The sequence below is a fragment of the Eptesicus fuscus genome, chromosome 11 (genome assembly GCF_027574615.1).
Source record: "Eptesicus fuscus isolate TK198812 chromosome 11, DD_ASM_mEF_20220401, whole genome shotgun sequence".
Lineage (NCBI taxonomy): Eukaryota > Metazoa > Chordata > Mammalia > Chiroptera > Vespertilionidae > Eptesicus > Eptesicus fuscus.
In genome coordinates this window covers 4,397,697-4,420,701 of record NC_072483.1, presented here as the reverse complement: position 1 = coordinate 4,420,701, position 23,005 = coordinate 4,397,697, and the positions used below count along the sequence as shown (strand labels likewise).

The 23,005-nt window shown below is 43.2% G+C and overlaps 1 protein-coding gene across 2 annotated transcripts in view; it reads right to left on the bottom strand.

Moving 5' to 3' along the window:
- CNTNAP5 (contactin associated protein family member 5) overlaps positions 1-23,005 on the bottom strand; it is an 864,792-nt gene that overhangs the window by 361,142 nt on the left and 480,645 nt on the right. The window lies entirely within an intron of this gene.

Below are 23,005 nucleotides of genomic sequence, written 5' to 3'. Positions count from 1 at the left end.
TTTCTTCTGAACAGAGATCTTGGACTTTAAGGTCACGCATTCCTGAGTTTGATCCCAGCTCCACACATTTGCTACACAGTGCCTTTGGATAATTCTCTTCGCCTTGTATATACATGAATTAAAATCTTGACACTGCAGGTCCTGTTACTACTAAGAGATAAGCTGGCAAGTGCGTCATATTTGTAATGAATCAAATTAAGAGTAAAAGCAATGATAAATACTGAAATCTTGAAAACATCCCCTGGATTTAAATGGAGAGGGTGGGAGCAATGAAGTAACCGAAGTGGCCTAATGCAGTAAAAGCATTTATTGTGCAGCCACTGAGCGTGTGATTACCTTGAATGTCCTGTATAGGTAAGAAACCCTCCAGCAGTGATTGTTTCAAAGCCTAGAAACTAATATTCCTGCATATGTTCAGACGTATTATTAGAAAAATTCTGCTCAGCACAGCAAACGCTCAATTGTGCTGACAGGGCTTATGTTTGGGAAAAGCTTATTGGTAACTCCTTGGTGTCCAGCTATGGCTTAAAGAACAGGGGGAAAATAGGACCCAGTAATTTTGCTGGGAATACGTCCACGAAGCCAAACAATAAATAAGTAAACAAGCCAAAAAAGTGATCCCTCTCCTGCTTCAAATGTTATCCTTCTTCTTGGTTTTTACTTCCAGCTCCAGGTCTCGGTGGAAAATAAAAGAAATACGCTTGTCACTCAGATGAACCAGAGTCCTCACCCCCCATGAACCTTGTGCTGTGGCAAGTTACATAATCAAGGAGCTCTGCCTCTGGGTGTGCCCTGATGGAGTGCCTGGCAGCTAGCCTATGGATGCCCACCCACACCTTGAGCGCATCTTTAATAAGCCTCACACAGGCATTTGCATTGACATATTAATAAACTCAGTTTAGCCCTGCTGGAGCTGCTCAGTGATTGAGCGTCGACCTATGAACCAAGAAGTCACGGTTGATTCTCATTCAGGGCACATGCCTGGTTTTTGGGCTCGGTCTCCAGTGTGGGGTGTGCAGGAGGCAGCCAGTCAATGATTCTCTCTCATCACCGATGTTTCTATCACTCTCTCCCTCTCCCTTCCTCTCTGAAATCAATAAATATATATTTAAAATATCAATGAAAATGCTGGATAGAAATTCATGTCTTTTATGGCCACTCAAAAAAAAAAAAAAAAACAATGTTGTATTCCAGTAGGGAAAATGACTACTTTTTTATGGGAAAACCTAATATCCCTAAAATGACCAAAAAAAAAAAAATGCTATAGGGCTGCCTCAGAGCTTGACTCACTCTGTTCAATACACACTGTGATAGGGAGATCTCATCTGTAAAGTCAAAATAAAAGATGCATAACCCCATTTTCCTTCTTTAAAAAGGGCAGTTTCATGAGTATAGTTTCCATATTCTTTTAACAGTTCATTTTAGCTGGTGTTTTGTGTCTTTTTCTCCTATTTGGTATGAACTGATCACTGAAGCCATGAACTCAGAAAGAGGCTATCGCCGAGCTACCAAAGGGAAAGACCTGCAGTAAGTTGGGGGGGGGGGGGCAGTCAGTCTCACATGCAGGGTGCTTAATTCAAACTGCTGGAGAGGCTCATGCTGAGCCCCTTCTACAATCCTAAACAGATTGCATACCTGACTGGGTCTGAGTGGATGTGCCATCTCTTGGTGTGCAATGTTTAACAAAGAAAGCGTTCAGCTGAGCACACAGCTGCTTTGCACTGCTCAGGAGCGCAGGCACGCTAGTACAGTATGTGTGCCAAGGAAGCTTAGAGGGCGGCCCCCCTGGGCGCTGTCCACCTGTGGAAATGTACAGTGTGCATTTTGAAGGGAGACAAAGAAGGCATTGAAGCAAAGGTTGAAAAGAGTTAGGAATGGAAGGAGAAATAAAAACAAAAATATATACAACAGGGACAAAAGTTATATATACATCTTATGTAAGAATTTATAAATTTCCCCCAAACCAGCATTCTTCCAAAAGAGAAGGACCACTGGGGACAATCGAGGTAAGAGAAGAAGTGAGAAGAAGAGCGTCCACAGAGGCCCCTGGCCTTCAGCAGTGCTTGCCATCCAGCGTGCACAGGTGTGTGGTAGTGGCTTCCCTGTTGTGTTGTGATGTGCTGGTTTATACACAAGGAAATGTGAAGAGACAAAGGTTTCTCTTTAAAGGCTGATGCACAGCAGGGGAGACAGCAATGGTGCTCTTCAAAGAAGGGAAATTATTTTACAAGCTAGGGGAGAATGAGCTACACAGAGGCAAACATTTCTAAGAATTTAACCCCCAGCTCAGTTTCAAGCATCCTGGCACAATTCTCTCTATTACCATCAGGGAGAAAGGATGACTCCAGTGGTATTCCTTGAAAATGATCAGGGTGGTGACTACGCTCAGTTAGCCTTAACTGAGAAGGAGCACGAGTTTCCTGCTGGAGTGGGAGGGGCCTGAGAAAGGCATTGGGAAAGGAGTGTGATTCAAGATACTTCCAGAAAATGTAGTCTGTCAGTTTGCTTATAATTTAGAGAGTTCCATAGAATAATAAACTTTTGGCTTTTCTTAAACAAAAATCAGATACAGAACAACAGTCATAGCCAATCTCATGACTTTATTTGCCAAGTTTATATTTTGAGTTCAGTCTTCTCTCCAGAATTCCAGACTCATAAATGTAGCTGCTTGCTTCACAACTCCACTTGGGTGTCTAACAAATATTTCAAAATGTGCATGTCCAAATCTAAATTTCTGACCTCCTACCTCCTCGCCCTGCCCCACCTTTTCTACCCACATTCTTCTTTCACTATCAGATGACAGCAACTTTATGCTTACACTGTGTTGACCCCATAACTTGAAGGGCCTTCCCTTCCCTCAGAGCCTGCATCTGAGGCAGAAGACACCCTCTGGCTCTGCCCACAGAAGTTCTCCTGCCTTCAACCACTTATTATCACCTGTACTGCTACCACTCTAGTTTGAGCCACCAGCATTTCTTGCCTAAACAACTATAATTATCAGCTAACTTGCTTCCAGTTTTTCAGCTTAATCCCTTCAGTCAATTCCCAATGCAAGAGCAAGAGAGGTCCTTGTAACACTTAAGGCAGATCACATTAAACCCTCCAATGGCTTCTTGTTTTATTCAGGGTAAAAGGAACATCTTTCAAATTACCTACCAGTTCCTGCCAATCTGTACCCCCTTTAATTCTCTGAACTCGCCCTATTCTCTCTTCTCTTCATCTGTTCCAGCCACAGTGCCCTCCTCACTGCCCCTAAAGCACAGACATGCTCCTTTGTCAGAGTGTTTGCATAGAAGTTCCCTCAGCCCAGAAGCTCCTGCCGGGATGTCCACGTGACCCACTACTCACCTTGTCTCTGCCCAAATGGCACCTTCTCAAAGAGATCTACCACCAGCCTGCTATTTTAGGTGGCAACTCTCCCTCACTCTGTACCTCCAATCCCCTTCCCCAGCCCCCTTTTTGTCCTTGCACTTACTATCTTCTCACACATGTATACTCTGCTGATGCATTAAGTTTAATGATTTGTTACCAATCTCTTCACAAAAGAATGTAAACTCCATAAAGGCACTGGTTGTTGTCTGCTTTATTCATAGAATACCAATGTACTAAACAGGTAGCCACTCAGGAATCATTGTTGATAGAATGAATAAATGAATGAATTAAAATATTTCTGAGGTGCAACAACCACCGGAAGCTGCCTGCTTTCAGCTAAACCTCTTCAGGTAACCACAGTCTATCCGGCCTTCACTTGTGTGCAATTACCTGCCTGCGGCTGAACAGCTGAGTGGGGTGAGGGGAGACAAAAGAGCCTCACTGTTTTCACTGGTGAAGTACAGTGAGGCAAGTGAAAAGAGCCTCCGTGCCTCCGCAGGTGAGGATCATTTCAGAGGGGGGAACCTGGTGAGGGGGGCAGATGAACACCACCCGGGCTCTCGTTCGTGGCTGGCAAGGATGGGAAGTGACACACGGCTTTTGAGACTACCGTGGCTGTCAGGGCTGTGTTACTGGGCACTAATGACTTTATCTCCGAAGGTAATTGTCTCCAGAATGGTCAGAAGCAGAACACTTTAGAATGATGCAACTTGAGCTCTTGTGAGGAGCCATCTTCCATTCCTCATAAGGCTGTGTTTAATTTGGGATAGATTTTAATGAGATAAAAAGTCTGAGAAATTCAAATTATCTATCGAGGTCACATTGATTCCTGTTACTTTTAACAGACAAATATGTGTTGACCTTTGTGATTATCCTAATAATATTTAACTAAACATTTATTTCCTGGCTAGTCTCTAACAAAATATCACCACCATGAGGCAATCTACACCTGACTTTCTAAGACTTTCCTATAGCCAAAGGCTTGAAATGAACTTTGGCATGCAATCACAATCCCACCTGAGATGTTACTTTAAATATATTATTTCCTTTATAGTATAGATGGAGAATGTAAGACAAGTATACATACCTTGTCCAAGTATGAGCTCACAGAGCCAGATGTGAGCCATGCTACCTGTCACTACAGCCTGCACTCTCAGCACTGTGTTGTCCTCCCTCTCCACACACCAGATGGGCAGTCCATCTCCTGACAAGTGAGTTCTAATTGTGCATCTTAAGGTACCACTCCTTTAAAGGATGCGGGAAAGGGGCTTCACATGGCTGACCACTGATTAAGAACTTGCAGCTCTCCATTCTTAAAAAATATTTTTGGTGGGGAAGAAGTCAATGACAACGATCAATCAGTTAATTGGGAGGAAATAAGTAGCATAATCTATAATAATAAAAGCATAATATGCTAATTAGACCAGACAACCTTCTGGACTTAGCCAGGGCTGCAAGGGAAGCCTGGGTCCTGGGTGCCAGAGGGAAGCTGGTGCTGGCAGCCAGGAAAGGAAGGCCTACTCTTGCATGAATTTTGTGCATCGGGTCTCTAGTAATATATAATTCATTCTATAAAGTCTCTACAGTGATGAAGAGTAGGGAAAGCATTTTCAATCCCTCTTCATTACTAAATTGTGAAAGCCTTAAAATAAGTAGCTAAGAAGATAGTCCTTGTCTCAACTCTGCTTTAATTTTAATTTTGCAGATAACAGAGATTTTTTCTACATTTCTTGTCTTAGTTAATGTAATTGTTTCTAGACTCTTCCTCCTTTTGGTAGAAGGTCCTTATAAGATATTATTGCAAGTACGACAAAGCCATTTTACTGATTCAAAGACTGGTAGCATCTTACTTAAAATAACCTTAAGTAATGTGTAATCCTATAAATATCAAAAAATGCAGAAGCCCATCAAGGACTAGTAAGCAAAATGGAGAATACATTGTGAGTCTCTCTTTGGTTTTCGATGCAGGGATATTAAGAAGCTTTGATTGAGCACCTATACCCAGGGGCCAAGGTGATCCATCCTGTATCTTCATCACTTAGCATAGTCAATGTCTTCTTAAGTGTGACACTTTTAATCTCAGACATTTCTGAATTCAAATTAAAAATTTAAGATAAATAAAATCTTAATATTGATATTTTGGGGTGAAGGAGGAATATGTACTGAAAGATAAAGATGGCCCCAAAGCTGATCTTAGCCAGAACATCTGTATAATGTAACTTGCAACTTTCTGGGAAGAAACTAGCATTCTTGACTTTGAAAAAAATGCTTAAGGATATTTATAATGGATTTTAATAAATTACTTGTCAGCCTTATGAGGAAACTTATTTAGTATATTAAACAGTCTCTCATCAAGTCAAGGAGTCTAATAATTATTAAATGATTTTTTAATTTATTTATTCTTTATTCTAACAAGGAATCTTTAAGTCTCATTTCTTCTTAATAAATTAACATATTAGTCCTAGCTGGTTTGGCTCAGTGGATAGAGAAAAGGGTCCCAGGTTTGATTCTGGTCTAGGGCACACACCTCAGTTGCAGGTTCCTCCCTGGCTAGACCCTCACATCAATGTTTCTCTCTGTCTTTCCCTCTCTCTTCCACTCTCCATAAAGATCCATAGAAAAATATCCTCAGGTGAGGATTAACCAAAAAAAGTAAAGTTTCTTAAAAAATGACATATTACTGAGCAATAAAAAATAATGAAATCTTACCATTTGTGCCAGTATGGTTGGACCTAGAGGGTATCATGCTAAGTGAAATAAATCAGAGAAAGAAAAATATCATATGATTTCAATTATATGTGGAATCTGGAAAAAACCCCAAACAAAACAGAAACAGACTCATAGATACAGAGAACAAACTGTGGGTTGCAGAACAGCAGAGGGTCTGGAGATGGTGAAAATGGTGAAGGGAAAGAAGAGGTACAGACTCTCACATATAAAATAAATAAGTTATAGGGATACAATCTACAGCACAGGAATATACACTGAGTGGTCAGATTATTATGATCTCTGAACACATAATAATCTGGCCACTCAGTGTGCATGTGTGTGTGTGTGTGAGTATATATATATATGAGGCCCGGTGCATGAATTCATGCATGGGTGGGTCCAGCCAACCTGGCCAGGGGGAGGGAACATGGGTGGTTGGCCGGCCTGCCGGCTGGTTGAACTCCTGGTCCAGAGGACAATTTGCATACTAGCCTTTTATTATATAGGATATACACCGAGTGGCCAGATTATTATGCGTTCAGAGATCATAATAATATGGCCATTCAGTGAAAAGTCAATAATGTCATAATAACTTTATATGGTGACAGGTGATTACTAGACTTATGGAGGTGACCATATCATTAGGAATATGAATGTTGCAACATTATGTTGTACATCTGAAACTAACATGACATTGTCTATCAATCATATTTTTACAAAAGACCCCTGACCAGATTGGATCTTTGAATTGGCCTGAGATAGGTCTTTTACCTTGTAGGAAGACTGTAATCAAACTTTGAAAAAAATTCAATAGTTGTTTCGTATTTGTAATTTTTAAGGGGATTTGACCTATGCTATATAATAAAAGGCTAATATGCAAATCGACCAAACAGCGGAACGACTGGTCACTATGATGTGCACTGACCACCAGGGGGCAGACGCTCAATGCAGGAGCTGCCCTCTGGTGGTCAGTGTGCTCCCACAGGGCAGCGCTGCTGAGCCAGAAGCCGGGCTCACAGCTGGCGAGCACAACAGTGGTGGTGGGAGCTTCTCCCGCCTCCGAGGCAGCGCTAAGGATGTCTGACTGACAGCTTAGGCCCACTCTCAGTTAAGCTGACAGTCAGACATCTCCCAAGGGCTCCTGGACTTCGAGAGGGCTCAGGCCATGCTGAGGACCCCCTCCCAGAGTGTACAATTTTCATGCACTGGGCCTCTAGTTTGAGTATAAGTCTTGTAAATTCCAATTTAAAAAAAACCCTACATTGTAGAATGTCTCATATAAATCAAGTTTACCAAAGTTAAATGTTCATCTTCTGAATATTTAAGTTTTGTAAATATTTGTGGCATTCTGTTTTTTAATGCAGTGAATTGAACTATCTCAAAAGTAAATAAACATGTAAACACAGCTTAAATAATTTGAAAGCATTTAAATAACTGAATTCATAAATAGGATTCAGTGATATTCAAAGTCCTTTAGATCTGACCACTAATACTGGCTACACTTACAAATAGAGTCAATATATGAACTGCATTAAAGTAAAAATGAGAAAGAAACCTTGATACAAAGCAGGATTTTGAATTTAAAAAAAATTAAATATCACTCTTTGAAACTAAAAATAAGCCTTGTAAAGCTTCTTACCTGAATACAAGTCATCTTTGTGGGCACCCATATCCATCAGTACTTATTCATCTCCTGATTCAGATCTGAAGTCCCCCTCCACAGCCCACTCTGGGGGAGCACCATGCTCAGCCACCAGGCTTGGCACAGGCCTGAGCTTCACCCTGGGAGTGCCTTCCAGCTACTGAGCCTAAAGCACTGAATGTTTTCACTGCTTCCCCTGCTTCTGTGGGACCCTTTGTCAACGTTAGTGAGTACTTTTGGGTGAAAATAACAGAGTTTTAGGTTTAATCTTTTAGCCAAATTCTCCTTCCAAATTCCCTAAACTTCCTTAAACAGTATTTAGGTGACTGTTATTCAAATCTAGCCAACATTGAATTTTATTTTATTTTCTTAATTTGAAAGCATTAAGGAAAATGTATCACCTCCTTTTATTTGCATTATTTTTTAAGTACTGGATTTGTTTAATGTTTCCCAAGGATTTCCTCTTGTTTTACACTTTGTCCCAGTGGCCTTTTTCTTTGTTTCCCTGTTACGCTTTTTTCTTCTCATGCTACATGTGAGGGCAATTGTCATTGACATAGGAGGTGGCATTTCCAAAACATAAAATTATGTATCTTCTTTGACCTAGAAATTCTATTTCTTATAATAATGCCCCAGAAATACCTTTTTATATACAAAGATAAATATAAAATTACTTGGGGCCCAGTGCACAAATTCGTGCATCTTGAAAGAAACCGTAGGCCACGAGCTGCCGTGGGCACAGGGACGGATCTCGGTCCATCCTCTGAGCCCCTCCTACCCTCGGTCCCCTGTCTGCCAGCAGCCCTGCTCCTGCTGCCACAGCTCCCACACGCCGACGGCACCAGCCTCACTCACACCCACTGACGGCACAGAGTGATTGGGGCTGGTGTCAGCAGTGGGTGAGAGCGGGACCAGTGCCATCAGTGGGTGTGAACAGCAGCTGCTGCCTCGACTGCCCCTCAGGAGCAGGTGGAGGTGAAGAAGCCCTCAGGGGCAATCGGGACTGGCAGCGGCAGCTCACACCCGCTAACGGTTCTGAGAGATTGGGACCCGAGCTGGGCACCAGCAACAGGTGTGAGCGGCAGTTCCAGTTCCATCAGCGGGTGCAAACAGCAGCTTTGTCATCAGCAGTGGGTGCGAGTGGGGTCAGCGCTGGCAGCAGATGTGAGTGCCAGGAGGGACGTGGCACACAGGAGCAAAGAATTTTCAGTAATACCAGAGGCTTACCTCGATGACAGTGACTGGTGCCCTGCCTTTGTCTGGCACCCCCACTCACCTGCTCCACATCTTGCTGCCTGCCTGCTGCTGATGCCTGGCATGTTCCACACGCGCCCCCTGGTGGTCAGCGCATGCCATAGCAACCAGTTGTTCTGCTGTTTGGTCTATTTGCATATTAGAATTTATATATATTATCATTATTAACAGATTTTAAAAAGGAAATAGTCTATCATTTTGGAAATGATGGTCCATTCATACTGTAGAGTGCTATGTGGCAATTAAAATGAATATGCACATCGATGTGGGAAACTTCGCCATGGGTAATATACTATTAAGGCCAAAAGCACATTGAGAGTAACATGGGTAGTTTCTGCTGTTAGTGTTCCTGTCATCGTCACATAGATAGAATAAGGTTTGTGAGGATATGGAACACATCAATCATCTGTTAATAGAAGTTAACTGTGGAAATCATCGCAGTCTCTATGTAGTCTGGGTCATGGTTTTGACAATGAAACTTGAATATGTACATGGGTTTGTATTAATATTTTATTTTGCTACTAAACAACAAAGAGGACCTCAGCCCACTTAGGAAATGGTCTCTCAGGAGAGACAGTCATGCTGTCCCAAACTTTCTCAGCACAGGGCCTGGACCAGCGGGGCAGAAGGAGAGGGCCCAGAGCATGAGCCTCCTTTGATGCATCAAGCTATTGAGGCTCAGTCAGTTCCCTGGTCACCAGCTAGAGCGGAGCAGACATCCAACCCAGATCAAGCCGACCGCTGTCCACCTCCCTTATTAAACTATAGAAATAAAACTCAGTGGGTGGCACCTTCCTCTTTGGAACTAAGTCCACCAATACAGGCCTAATGATCACCATTTATTAGGGATCTCTATCCAGCCATGAAAATTTTAGAAGTCACCTGTAAAAATTAAAATAAAAGTATCTTCTGTCTAAGAAAAGAGCACAACGGTTAACGGTGTGTCTGAGTGTCTGATGCTCTAGGGGCTATGTAAACGTAGGCATAGTTTAGACACATGTCCACCCCAAATCCCCACCTTGAACTCATCTGGAGGAAGTCATCTGTTAAAACATAAGTCAGCCTCAAAAATACCCAGCGTATTTATATAAACATCTATGAAAATGTTTCCCTCAATATTAAATTTCCCTCTTCTCCAGTTCCTAAAACAGATTGCAATAAATAGGATAGCTATTGATAAGCCTTTGAAATTCCCAAATGTACAGATAAATGGTCATCTATAAATGAGTCTGAATGTATTTATGCTCCAAATGTCAAGTATACCTGTTCTATAAATGTTACTTCCATTTTTAAATATCCGCATTCCTTTTTTATACAGTTGAAGGTCAATTTCAATTTCTATGTTCTTCCCTCAGAGACAAAAGAACAAAACATTTCAACAGTCCTCAAAATGCAAGCTGAGCAACGTAAGCATTTTAATGAAGCTCCTACATTAAAAATCAGCTAGGTTGCCTTCCTTTGTCTGTTTGCTTTAATTAGCAGCTGACTGCATTGATCTTGTTTTGGTCAGATAGCTTTTCTGAAAGCTTTTGAAACCTATTCCATTGCCTCTCCATTCCAACAATTACCATAATCCCATTTTACCCCACAGTTGGACTTTCATTATAATTGAAGTTTGTTGTAATTACAGCAGATGCAGACACTAAGGAATTAAGTGACTACAAGAAAATTGTTAGAAGTCAGTTCCTAAACCTTTCAGGGTCTAGTTCACAACAGAGTCAATCGGCAATTGTTGCTGAGAAGATTCCCAGATATGGACAAAGCATGATGATCAAATGAGCTCGCAGGGCGCATCGGTGATCCCAGTAGAACTGCTGGGCTTCAAGACAGATGTGGGCACCCACAGTGTGCTATCCTGCTGCAGCTAGCTTTGGTGGCCAATGAACAGGAAAATAGAAAGTCCTCTCTCTACTCTTCTGAAAACCTACAGTTTATGACCAACAGATGCCCAATGCTCTTCAAAGTCTGTCTCTTCAAAGAAGAGAATGTTTTTAATCAACTTCCCAGTGTTATCCACTCCAATACTGTAAATATGAGAAGCAGCCTGAGGTCATGAATCCAATAGCAAATCATTTCTACCTGGTTACTTAAGAAGCAAAAATGCATACTATCTTTTCCCAAATAATAAAATACTACGTTGTTTTGTTGATCACAGAGGAAGAGAACTCTCTGTCATTTTGACTCAATAAGATACGATCAAATTTCTCTAATTGATCAATTTGTCTCAGTGGCTAGAAGTGCTTCATAGGAATGAAAACGCACAACACCATGTACTGATGGGCTCTGGCTTTTATGAGAGGAAAATCGGGTCTGGTTTTTCTACTTAATATCAGTGAGGGGAGCCTAGCCAGTTTGATAGAGTGTCAGCCTGTGGACCAAAGGGCCCCAGGTTCGATTCTAGTCAAGGGCATGTACCTCAGTTGCAGGCTCCTCCCCAAACCAGGGCTCTGGTTGGGGCCTGTGCAGGAGGCAACCAATTGATGTTTTTCTCTCACATTGATATTTCTCTCTGTCTTTCCCTCTCTCTTCTATGGTCCCTAAAAATCAATGGAAAAATTCTCAGATGAGGATTAACCAATATTTATACTAATAAAAGGATAATATGCTAATTAGACCAGACATCTGCTGGACATCTTCTGGATGTCCTTCCAGACAAAGCCACAGTGGCAGGGGCCGAGGCAGAGGTGGTTAGGAGCGATCAGGCTGGTAGGGAGGAACAGTTAGAGAGCAATCAGGCTGGCCAGGGAGGGCAGTTAGGGGCAATCAGGACAGCAGGGGAGCAGTTAGGGGGTGATCAGGCTGGTAGGCAGAGGTGGTTAGGGGCAATCAGGTAGGCAGGCAGGCAAGCAGTTAGGAGCCAGTGGTCCTGGATTGTGAGAGGGTGTCTGACATCCCTTGAGGGGTCCTAGATTGGAGAGGGTGCGGGCCGGGCTGAGGGGACCCGCCCCCAGGCATGAATTTCATGCACCAGGCCTCTAATAATATATATATATATATATCACTGAGGGAAAAACTTTTGTGATATATATATATAATCACAATGAAACCTGCCAAGGTTTCATTGTCCAGTGAGACTAGTCATCTGGGTCCCACAGAAGTGTGAACAGACATGATCCCGGCAGAGTCTGGATTCCCCAGAGTGCTGGTCCATTCGGAAATGTTTGTAATGGCTTGGTTTTGCATTATAGAGATGTCTTAATGGCTATGTTGAGGAAAACAGACAGTGGAGCCGAGCTCTACAGGTTATCAAAATGGCCTTCTTAAATTTAGGACATCATTCTTATCCCACTATAAATAAGGACAATTCGATTGTCTCATTCAGAGCTTCTCAAATTTTGGCCAAAACGTAGACGCTGCTACAATGGGTCACGGTGGAGCCTGAGGCTCTGGATTGATTACAGCTCTTGGAGAAACCAGGCTGCTGGTCCTCACACTGCAGTGAGCACCCTGCAGAGAGGGGTCAGGGGCTTGCAAACTGTGGAGCTGTTTTTTTAGTCTCTTTTTGCAAATATTTATGTTTTTTTAATTAAAATGTTATAGCTTTCTGGTATCAGATTCTAATACAGTGTATTAGCGGTATGCTAATTTTGTACTCCAGATTAACCCTTGAATACGTTGATGTAAATCTCCTCATGCCTTCCCTGTGTATTCATGGACGCAAGAATATACTAATGCTATCAGTGGGTGCAGAGGCTAAGGCATGTCTGCAGTATGTGAGCCTTTGTTATTTTCACAGACCAAGTTTAGAAGTACTTAATTTGATTTTCCAATGCTGCTTTTATCTGTTATAGATAGTCCTATGATTTTACTTAGTAGAATAAAAATATTTCACTGTAACAAGAAACCAACTCACATAACACCAGTCAAGAAAACATGTCAGACTTGGGATTACCAATCTTCCTACAGGTTTTACTATCCAGATCCTGCCAAGGTTTCATTGTCCAGTGAGACTAGTCGTCTGGGTCCCACAGAAGTGTGAACAGACATGATCCCGGAAGAGTCTGGATTCCCCAGGGTGCTGGTACATTCGGACATGTTTGTAAGGTTCTTTGGTTTTTCATTTTAAAGGTTATGCATTAAATTAAACCTCATGATGCCAGAGTGAGAGCTGGGCTGGCACCGTCCCCTGCGTCCCAATTGAGGTGCAATGTGTCACCTTCGCAGAGCTGACAGGGTGCATCGATAAACCCATACTTCAGCCTAGAGAGACAAGTTCAAACCCCAGGGTTATCACTTTCTAGCTTGCATGACATCTGAAATGAATTATGCCTTTCCGACTTCAATTTTCTTCTTAGTAATATCAAGACAATCTCCGAATTTTTTCGGGAATTAAATAAGGCCTTGTTGAATGTGAATTGTGTAAATGTTTATTATATTTTCATCTGTCTTGCAGGTGGTTTGTGACATGGACATGGACTGTGGGTGTTTCTCCTTTTTCATAATAGAGATGTTTTTCTGGCTTTGGGGAGAAAAGTTCCGTCTGCAAGTGCTAAGCTCAGTCTGTGATTTAGCCACATATGCAGAGCTGGCATTTCCTCCCTCAGCTGCTAACTTCGGGGGCTGCCAAGAAAGGTCACTTCATTTTCACTCATTTACGTCCCATCAGTGTCCTGTAGAGCAGCACCTGGCTTAGGAAACTCCACTGCCAAGGCTCTGTTTCAATTAGGATCTGTACCTGGGGCGGGGACCTGGGGCCTGAGTGGTGTGGCAGCAGGGACGGGAACCAAACTCGGTGGCCATGCATGGTCTCCGCATAGAACCTCTGGTGGCCATGTGTGTTGCTGGTAACACCAACACCAGCCGGCCAACACTTTCCCTGGCCCCTGACTTTGCATCTGCTCTGGGCTGGTTCTGACTCTGACTCGACCTATGTGCTGGAGCCCTCGCACAGAGGCACTGTGGAGAACACACAGAAGAAGAAAAATGCCAAGCTCTGCCTTACACACTCATATTTCTTTCTTTCTACTTATTTGAGTTTTTCATTATTAAACACAAATATATGTAAAATGAGGTCTAAAGAGTGTTTTATTAATGAAAACCTTGAAATGTTCATAATTAAATCACCTTGGGTCAAGTAGGAGACATGGAAATAAAAGTGCAAATAAGAGCTGAGGACTAACCCCAGGGAGAGCAGGGGCCATAGGAAAAGCCACATGGGGCCCTGGAATACGATTGGGGTTTGCTCCTCCCAGGCCAGGCTTTGCTTTCTGTGTGGACTGACTTCACTCACTCAACCTGTGCCCCCACTTCCTCCCTGCTGCAAGGAATCTGGCTGCCACTTTCTAAAAAACATATATTTTTATTGATTTCCAGAGAGGAAAGGAAAGGGAGAGAGATAGAAGCATCAATGATGAGAGGAAATCATTGAGTGGCTACCTCCTGCACACCACCTTCTGGGGATCAAGCCTGCAACCTGGGCATGTGCCCTTGACCAGAATCAAATCCGGGACACTTCAATCCACAGGCTGATGCTCTATCCACTGAGCAAACCAGTGAGGGCATGGCTGTTGCTTTCTAAGTTCTGCTACTTAAGGCTCCTCTATTAGAAAACAAGCTTCCTCTCCAATCTCAGTGCTGGACCCCTTGGATCAGTCCTCCTGGCCACAGTCAGGGTCACATCAAAATGAGAGTTTTGCTCTTGCCAGGTGGCTCAGTTGGTTGGAGCATCGACCAATACACCAAAAAGGTTGTGGGTTCCAGCCCAGGTTGGGGCACATAAAGGTGGCAACCGATCTCTCTCTCTCTGTCTGTTTCTCTCTCTCGCTCTGCCTCTCTCTAAAATCAATAAAAACATATCCTTGGGTGAGGATAAAAATAATTTTAAAAAAGAGTGCAGAAGTTTCACAGAACCAGGAGGAGGAATGGAGAGAGAAAGAGCAAGCCCAGATGATGATAGCAGATGCGATCTTAGAGAGACAAAACCATGGGCGGCTGCTAAAGAGCTGCCTGTGGTCCCACTCGCACACACAAACCTGCACATCTGCCCTCAGCGTCGCTCACCTCCGAATGACAACCTCCCTGCCGTGCAGGTCAGCTTAAGTTACAGCCCAGAAATGAATGTTTGGTCCAAGTCTACACTAGTCTGTTTCTTCTCACAACTAATCCACAAAGTTCAGCCCTTAACAATTCATCCCTGAATTGCTATTCCGCTGGACTGGAATCACATGTTGATGGTCAGTCTTAGGGGACAGAGGGCACCTCTCATTTGTTTACTTCAATTTCCCCTGCATGACTAAGAAAAAAGTTCCACTCATCTTACTTTTCTCCCTCCTACGTCTGTGGTAGACACCACTAGTTACTCTCCGGTCTCTCTCTTGGAAGCCTGAGTTTCCGTCATCCCTTGGAATACTGTCTGAGGGCAGCATCACCAGCATCACAATGAGTACCCCAACATATTTACATATGTGGGATAATGTTAGCCTCTCCACCATTTATTAAAGGCTACAGCTACACTTAATGTGCTAGACTTAATGCTGGGCCATCGCAACAATTATTTCAGCTAATCACTAAAACTCACCCTTTAGACAGCAATCACTATCCCTAGGAAAGTGAGGATCACAAATTAAGCAGATTATTTAAGATCACAGAACCTTAAAAGGCAGCTGTAAATCCAGGTATACACATTCAAAACCAGGTGTCCTGGGCATTAGAATTAGATGGAAAAGAACACAAGCATGCCTTTGCTGGGTAAATGTTTGTTTTGTTGAGAAAAGAAGAAAGGGAAGGCTAGTGCTGACTTATGCCTCTGGTTCTCTTCCATGCTGGCTCTTGAAGCCACTTTGTTAACCCACTGACCGCCTCCTGGTGATCGCTCCCATTTCCTACACTCCAGGGCAGCACTTCTAAAAGTACGTTATATGGATGAGTAGTTTGTGGAAAGAAAGGATTCATGATTAAATAAATTTGTGAAATTGTGACCTTCTAATTAATTCCCTCTTGCCCAGGCCATCAGGTCATGGATACACCTGCACACACACACACACACACACACACACACACACTCACAACACTCTCACACACACACACACACACACACAATCACTAACACAAACACACACACACACACACTCATACTCACACGAATAATCCCATTTAACACCACTTTCTCCAGCAATTTTTCAAACTTACATGAACAAGGAATCATTTCACACAAAATGCCACTAACATCAGGCAGCACCAGAAGTCCAGCCCCCCACTGGGTAGAGACATTTGTATCAGGAATTATTACGATGAGCTCAATCTCAAAGCTCTTTGTTTAAATCTGCTGACACAATATTTGTGAAAAACTGATGCACAGATTTGCTGATGTTTGATAAAATGCACATTCCAAATCTCCATCTCAGACCCACTTAATCAGACTCCAGGGTCCAGAAATGTGCATTCTGAAAGACCTTTCCAAGTCATTTCCTTGTCTTCTAAAATCAGAAACTACTATCTAATAAGGTTGGGGTCAAATCTCGTTTTGTAAAATTGATTTAAAAAATATATATTTTATTGATTTTTTTCACAGAGAGGAAGAGAGAGGGATAGAGAGTTAGAAACATCGATGAGAGAGAAACATCCATCAGCTGCCTCTTGCACACCCCCCAATGGGGATGTGCCCACAACCAAGGTACATGCCCTTGACCGGAATCGAACCCGGGACCCTTGAGTCCGCAGGCCGACGCTCTATCCACTGAGCCAAACCGGTTTCGGCTGTAAAATTGATTTTAGAGAGAGGAAGGGACAGAGGGAGAATCATCGATCTGTTGCCTGCCACTCGTGTCCAAACTGGGGATGAAGCTGGCTACCTGGGTATGTGCTGTAACCGGGAATCAAACCTGCCACCTTTCACCTTTTGGTGTATGGGATGATACTCCAACCAACGGAGCCACCCAGCCAGGGCTGGGGTCAAATCTTAAGATTACTTGTAACTCAATGGGTTTCATTGAAATTGTTCCAAGTTAACTTCTGCATTCCAGTGTGTGTCTTTATCTGAGGCCATTCGTGTCTCTACAAGGATTCTGGTGAAGTCAACTGGCTGTTACAGACACCCCTTAGGTGGCATTTACCTTGAAAAGCATGACATCCAAAGGTCAGGCTCTCAACATTGTGAGCACTGAAATCCTATCTGGACAAACTCCCAGGAACACCAGCTACCAGGACAGTGACTCACACAGGCAAACCTCACAGGCGCTGGTGTATACTAGAATTCCAAGTCATACATTGACATTGAAAGCTATGATTCACCAGGGGCCCAACATTTCCACCTGATTGACACACATCTTCTTTCTTTAGGTTAACTTCATGGGGTTGCAAAATGTTAGAAGATTTCCAATTAAACTTGCAACCAGAACAGGATGGTCCAGGAGTTCTAGATTTAATTCTGCTGCTTCCTGGCAGACTGACTGATGCAAACTTACCCCAGTAACTGAACTCACACAGATTTTATTGGCCCAACAGGGTACCCCTTACTCCAAGCGCCTTGGATTGGCCAGGCAGTTTTTTAGAAATCTGTCAATAACTCTAGCATTCACTATGATATTTGGAATTTAAAAAAAAAAAAAGAGATTGTTTTCTTAAGAAATTTAGAAGCCAAAGCCTAATAGATGGTCTATAATTATATTATAAATACACATTTATTCAAAATATGTTTGTATCTAGAAAGTCATGTTCAAAATAATACTTGGAAATAATAAAGTCATCTTATTAAGTAATAATACGTTTCTAGCTCTTTGAACTAATAAAGTTTTATTAAGTAATAAGTTTCTAGCATTTTGAGCTAATAACAGTTAAAGCACTTGTCTTCCAGGATCTTGGGAGAAATTAAGACAAAAAAAATGATAAGCCTTTCTCTTCTGATGTGAATGTCTTGGGGAAGGAGTACTGGCTGCTGGGGGTGGCACCATATGCACCCACCAGGCCGCCATTCCGAGACCCAAACCTCATCATCAGAATCACCCCAACTGCAGCGGGTGGGTCTCGGGTGGGCGGGGGGCCGGGGGGACGGACTGTCAGCTCTAGGAGTCCCGTACAGAGGGTGTCTAGTCCTAGATTAACTAGTAAGGTAGTCACCAGCCACACATGGCTATCCAAATTTAAATGTATTAAAATTAAATTAAATTTAAATTTCACCTCTTAGTCATCATATTCACATTTCAGCTTCTCCATAGCTGCTGGTGACTGGAGTTGGACAGCATAAGAAGGTCATTTCCACCATCACACAGTGATCTACTGGCCATGCTGGCCTCGTCCAATCAGTGTTTGATTCACTGAAGCAAACTTATTACAGTGCCATAGGCTTCATCCACTTCCAGAGAGAATTACGAGGGCCCACAGTGGCCCTCCCCTCTGACTTGGGAACACGAAACGTAGGGTGTGCATGCAATGCCATTTCCATCTCTTCCCACGTGCTGTGCTGCAGAAGCGGACTCCTTTTTAAGTGTCTGAGGTTAAAGAGGTCTTAAGTTGTTAAGCTACACTTACCTTTAACTATTTGATTTCATTATTTATGATTTTCCTTACCCACCTACATTTTTTTTTTTTTTTTTTTTTTGGTTTGTTTTGGACATCCCGTTCTTCAGAAAGGCTAGCTTTGGTCCAGACACAGTCCTGCCTGGCCTGGACACTGTGTGTGTCTTCAAGATAATCCATTAAGGCTTTTTGATGTTGAGTTTAACTTTCAAAGAGCAACATTATTTATTTTACTTCTATGTTGTTTGGGGCCCCATTAACTTCTCATAAAAGTACTTGTTAACTATGCAATATCGGAAAACTCATTTAACACCCACACACCTCAGTCCCCTTGTTTGTTAAATAGAAACAGGTCATTTTAACATTTGAGTATTGCTCTCCATAGATCTGAATTAGTAGAAGGAAAGCCCAGCATGGCCCCTGGCTCCTGGCTGAATTCTACTAAATGTAGGCGGCTCTGGGTAGAGTGCAGTGTAGAAACAATAATAGGGAAAAATTCACAGAAAAAACACACACAAAAACATCTTCTGTATCCTTTGTTGTTGTTGTTAATCCTCACCAGAGGATATTTTTCCATTGATTTTTAGAGAGAGTAGAAGGGAGGGGGAGACTCAGAGAGAGAAACATGGATGTGAGAGAGACACATGGATTGGTTGCCTCCTGCACACGCCCCGACCAGGGCCGAGGATGGAACTAGCAACCAAGGTACTTGCCCTGGACTGGAATCCAACTTGGAATTCTTCAATCCTTGGGCCTATGCTCTATTCACTAAGCCAAATGGGCTAAGGTTTTTTTTTTGTTGTGTTGTTGTTTGTTTGTTTGTTTGTTTTGTGTGTGTTTCTTTTAACAAAGAGGATTTAGATGGTGTTTGGAAAATATTGAAGGTAGCTTCTATGGTAAAAGACTAGAGAATGTGACATAGCCAAATGAAATGCAATAACTTCATTTTCTGGTAAAGTGTGGACACATTGCCACCCATCACTAACATTTTTTGGTCCACTTCTAATAGGTAAACAATGACAATTTCACAAGTTTCCCAACTTAGTCTCCAGGAGCTGCTTGGAGCTCACTGAATCCACAGGGGGCACACCCAGCTCTGTCACGAGGAGGCTCTGACATCCTCTGTCAGTCACCAAGGAGATTCTGGTTGCTCTCTAGAGCTGCCTTCTCCCCAGACTCCAGTTCTCTTGCAGAGCTACCCCATTTATTTCTTAAAGCACATGATTATAATAGGAATAATGTGTTGGCATGCTTCCTTCCACTGCAATATTTATAGATTGCATTGCTCAAATACATTGCTGTGGTTTGCTTGTCTAAGTTTGTGATGGCCTCGCTAAATGAAAATACTCTCGCTCGCTAGTTCTTGCAGAAGGAGCACTTAGCACCTTGCGAGTGATGACAGCTGGCGCCAGCTGCTTGTCGTGGGCACCACTGCCATTCAAATAGAAAGCTATGCGGTGTGAACCACACGGGAAGTTTTTAAGATGAGAAAGAGATGAAGGGCTTTAATTCCCAAATCTTGGACAGCAGTCAACAGTTTGGGATGTATAAAACTGTTAAAAAAGACTACCAAGTTCATTCCATATCTCGAGGCAATACTGTATCCAACTCCAAGAAGTGTGTTGACTTTCATAAGCTTCTCATGTGGCTTATCCCCAGCTACTAAGAGCAAATGCTGTGAAGGGTCAAATTATTCAACATATAATAGCAAAATGCCTGCTCTCAAATGAATGCATCAAGGACTTTTCTCTCGGAATGCAAAACACAGACACAAAGCAGGTAACAGTCCTGATTGGGAGCAAAATGAGCTAGAGAAGGAAAGTGTCTGAGACCTTAGGTGAGGAAGATAATCCTGAACATCAGACTCCGCAGAGTAGGCACAATTTGAACCAGCCTTTTAAAGATGGGCAGAATTTGAGCAACAAAGAACTGAGAAGGGAACACAGTGCAGGAGCAGCGGGTGCCTGCAGGCTGCAATGAGATGGCTGCTATGAGGCCAGCCTGGTCCATTTGGGAAGTGACTCCCCACCCCTATGCCCGTTTCTGTTTGCCTGCCAAAATGCAGCCAGGTGTAGCCTGGCGGTGCCATGAGCTTCTTTGTGCACAATCTCTGGCTTCGGATAGGGCTCACCTGCCCCTGACTTTCTTGAAGACAGAGGATAGATATGTAGCATATGCTCACAAATGCATATAGACAGACGATAGATTAATATAGGAGAGACAAAGATGAGGATAATAAAGGTGGAAGGGAAGGAAGAGGCAAGGTCATGGGAGACCTCCAAAGGTGAGCTGGGGGCTTTGGACCCTTGCATGAATGCCTCAGGCTCCATCATGTGCTGGAGGGCACGTGAAATGCATGTCTGGAATCTGAATTTCACCAGAGATAGAGTTGCAATAAAATGTATATTTTAGGAAGTGGGAGAGAAGTATGAGGCCAATTGTCACTGAGAGAACATTTTACTTCCCTGTCTAAAAAGTGCTTTTACATTTAGAATAATTCTATTGAGAAAGTTGTGTTATCAGTTCACTATGTGCCAGGGTTCTTGTCCCAGCGTTACAAAGGGGTACAGCAATCTGGAGAAAGGAGCTGCGTGTAGATTCAAGAAGGAGTCCAAGGACGAAAGATAATTTTGAAAGGCATTGGGGGTCAGAGGATCTTCAGCTAAAGGAACTAAAGACTACCCCTTGTCTAAGGACCCCGTTCTATTTATTAACACAATTTGTCCTAAGGCAAGGTGGACACATACACTTTAAAGGGTCGGGTTTATAGAGATTGGGGAATAGCCTACAGCTGTTCAGGTGTTTGGCCAACAGGAGGCAATAAAATGCCCTGAGCTGTCTGGCAGTTAACAATCTTATTCAGGTTTGGGGAAAGTGCCATTTAGCCGTTTCCAACAAGTAAACTACATATGTGGCTCAGCCATTGTTGAGTCCACCAAGCTTCACCAACCTTTTGATGAAACTCTTGTAATTATTACATGCTGGAATTGGTTCCCGGCAATTATGATGTGGAGAATAAAGTGGATTCAAATGCAGTTGGAAGCTCATCCTAGGGGCCACTTGGTGTGGGTCCCTGTGGACTATGGGAAATGTGGGTTTGCTGGAATCCTGGGCTTTCAGGGCTGCGAGGCTGTGCCCTTCTCTGTGCCAAGGCTGGGCTTTCCTACACTCCCGGGTATCTCAAAGGTTGAAGATTCACTTTCTCTCACTGGAAACAACAGTTATTTATAACATTCTCTTCCCTCTTTGCTCAAGTGCCTGCCAGCAACATGTTTTCATTTCCCAACATGTGTGTCTTCTCATGGAAACTCAGGAGGCAACTGCTTAATGTGAGCAAGTGTAGTGATTGGAATGAACTTTAACACGCACAGTCCTCCTCTCACTTCTGATTTTCTGATTTACCAAACTGCCAGCTGAAATGCCATTCTCACCGTGACATGGGGTTTTACTTTGGGTGGGCAGACAGCGTCTTTTTCTTCTCCTGTTTCGCTAAGTATAGGTGTAGCCTATATACTGTTAGGAGTAAACCCTAACCCACTGAAGTCAGGGCAATGGGGAGGAGCTCAGTAAGGAGATCTTACTAAAGAAAGAAGAATCCCCAGCACAGTATTTTGGGAAAACATAGGACATTTGCTTTTATCTAAAATTGCAGTTAGAAAGCCTCTTACCACTAAAGAAAGCAGACTTTTTATTTTTAGCACTGAACCCTCACCGTAGTGACTTCAGTGGAGCACACAGGCAGGAGGTTGTGGTCGGGGTCACTGGCGAGCAGTGCAGGAGGCCTGGAGTGCACTGGTCGAGGTGGCAGGGACCACAGCAGCCTGGCACTGCAGACCCCGAGGACACATTGCCCTTCCTGCCACATTGCTCCAGCTCCATGTAACCAGCCTGCCTCGCGGGTGGTCTCCCAGTGCACTGCTTATTTTCCTCATGCCAGTATTTGGGAACATATAAGTTTATTTTCATCATTATTTGGTCAAAATCTGTGTCCCTCCACGGAGCTTTCTGAAGTCAGAGAGAGTCTACTGTGTTGGGCACTCAGCTATACCTGCATCTCCTACGCAGCCCCTGGCATAGCAGGATGTCCCAAATACAGGAGACAGATAAAGGAATGGGTAAACAGACAAGTGAATAAGTGGATGAAAGGCCCATGATAGTGAAAAACAGCCTCCAATCCAAGAACAGTAGAAAGACCAGAGCACACAACACCAGCAACTCTCTGTATTGCTCTCTCCTTGGGCCCAGGACAAGGAACTGGCTGCACACGGACCAGAGTGGCTGCAGGAGCAGGAGTCACATGCAGACCAGCAGAGCACAGGCTGTCCGGCAGCCAGAGGAGCAGGAGGGCCTCGGGACTCGGTGTGTCTTGCCATGGGTGATGCATGAGCATCTAGCCACCTGCATGCACCACATGCTGATGTGGAGGTATGCAAGCCTCAGTTCAGAACTTCTGTGATTCTCAAAGTCATTTGATCGATAAGCCTCGAGTTGTTTCAGGACCACTTCTGGGATTATTTTCATTTCTAGAGCAGGGATGGCCCCTCGCTAATTATTACAGTGAAAAGAATTCTCTTC